Source organism: Alligator sinensis, unplaced genomic scaffold (assembly GCF_000455745.1).
Source record: "Alligator sinensis unplaced genomic scaffold, ASM45574v1 scaffold538_1, whole genome shotgun sequence".
NCBI classification, from domain to species: Eukaryota; Metazoa; Chordata; order Crocodylia; family Alligatoridae; genus Alligator; species Alligator sinensis.
In genome coordinates, this window is record NW_005842999.1 from 1 (window position 1) to 2,504 (window position 2,504).

The following is a 2,504-nucleotide window of genomic DNA, read 5'->3' on the forward strand; positions in this document are numbered from 1 at the left end:
CCCCCGCTTCCTGCAGTGCCCCTGCTGGGGCCCACTGCCTGCCACAGCCCTGCTGTGACTCTGCCACCTGCTGCAACCCTGCCACTCACCGTGGCTCCACCATCTGCCAGAGCCCTCCACAGCTATGCTGCCCACTGGGGCCCTCTGCACTGCCACCCTCTAGGGCTCTGCTGCCTGCTGGGTCCTGCTGGGGCCCAGCTGCGGCTCTGCCACCCACCAGGGCCTGCATCCCGCTGTGGCTCTGCCCCTTCCTGGGGCCCACCGCCTCCCCACTGCCTACTGGGGCCTGGCTGCGGCTCTGCTGTCTGTCGGGGCCTGCTGCAGCTCTGCTGCCCTCTGGCTCCCGGCTACAGCTCTGCCACCCACCACAACCCCACCAACTGCTGGGGCCCACGACGGCTCTGCTGCCTCCCAGGGCCCACCGCAGCCCCGCCACCCATCGGGGCCCACTGTGCTGCCTGCTGGGGCCTGCCATGGCCCTGCTGCCCACCGGGGACCACTGTGGCTCCTCCACCTGCTGCGCACCACATGGGTGACACTTCCCAAGGTGCTCCCCACAGCGCCCCAGACACCGCGCTGCTCCATGCAGCCGCCACCGCACCCTGCAACCACCACTTCCAGCCACTCTTACCTTATTTTCCACTCAGACAGAGGGAGGGAGAACAGCTCCAGGGGCACAGGGCCAGAAGCCGCAGAACCTTCTGGTTGGGGCCTGAGGGCGGTAAGAGGCTGGGTGGAGTCGGATTAGCCTTGTTGCTCAGCCACAGGCTCCTGTTGGGACCTGATGCTGCTGGCCACCTGTCATCTTTGACAAGTGGCCATAGACAGATATAAATTAATTTTCTAAAAATTTTTTAAAGGCCCCATGTGCCAAATAGAATGGGCTGGCAGGTCACATCTGGCCCGTGGGCTGTATTTTGCCCACCCCTGTGGTAGGCAGACCATAGGACTTGGGCAGGGAACTGGAATTTCTCATTGTGTACTTTACCCTTATCACTCAGGTCTGCAGCCTTGGAGTGCTCCCGAATCCTCTGCTGCACCTGGCCCTCCCCATTGCTGGGAGTGCCTTTCATCAACTCCATCTGGTGAGAAGACTGACACTTTCTTTCAGACTAATCTGGCCACCATCATCCATGCCTTTGTAAGTGCCTGTTTGAGAAGGTGCTTAGCAAATAGAGATATGCTGCGATACTGGTTCAGGTATTCTGTTTTACTTTGATGCTCTAGTTTCCCTTTTAAATTGTCTTGTTTGTTCTCCTGTTTTGTAAGTTACAGTATGCTTATTCTTAGCAGCAGCAAACAGCTTGAACATCTGCCAGGTCACTTTTTAATCACAGGAAAATGGGACATAGACTATCAGAAATGTAACATCTGCCAGTGTAATGATGATGGCATCTACCAGAAGGAGCCTCTCAGACAAGACAAGCAGAGCACTGCCTTGTCTGTAAACCCAGACAGGGCTTAGGCACGAGGCAAGTGCTCAACAGTGTCAGGTTCTTGCTGTGGCTATCAGCAGAACTGTTTTGGCAGGTGAAGGGCTTTACTGGATGGAAAATGAAACCCCCTGCAAGCTGTAGACACTGCCAGGCTGAGGAGGCAGCTGAGTAGGTCTTTGGAGAATCTGAATTTTGGATCTGGGAACTTAAGTGTAACCCTGACCAGCATGCTAGGTTAGGGGATATGCCAGATTCTGGATCCTCAGGGTGCCAGTACCCTAAGAACCCCCTCAGGCAGGTCTGCTGACTGAGGTGTCCCATGGAGAGGTGTGTCCGTTACCCTCACCGCCCAAGAATTTATTTTAAGTCCAATAAATAAATGGGTTTCTTTATTATATACAACTATATATGGAAAAGAAATTATAATTTAATGTATATAATTTATATAAACTATATATAAAAGCAATAGTTAATAATACAACCAAAAATTTGAATAGAATTTACAACTGCAAAAATAGATGAATAATTTCACCATGCTGGGTGGTCCCACTTTCATCAAACAACTTCAGTGATTACATTCACCTGGTTATAACACTTTAAAACAATCCCCCTCCCCCATAACCCAAGTTGATTTCCCTCTGGTCACACTCCCCTTCCCCATAAGAATAAATGGCAATATAGCTTTAACTACGATTCACCACTAGGTAGTAGAGGGGAGGCATCTGCTGCTTCAGGAAGGTGGACTCTGCTCCTTCTTGGTAACTCAGCAAAAAAGAGTCTCCAGTCAGCCACTGCAGGTAAGAGGCTATTTTTCTTTAGCTTTCTTCTGAAAAAAACCACTAGGGGTTAAGTGTCCCTTCACACCCCACTACAGATTTGGGAGTCTTACAGCTGGTTCCCCCTCTGGGCTGTCTCTTTCCCCCAGCTCTTCCACATGCAGACAGGAGATTCCCTCTGCAGGTCTCTGTTCCTGCAGTACAAACATTTCCAGCCCAAACAAAGGACTTCCCTCTGCAGGTTCCTGACCAGGCAGCTTCTCCCAATTAGCTTACCAACCCCTCTCCACTC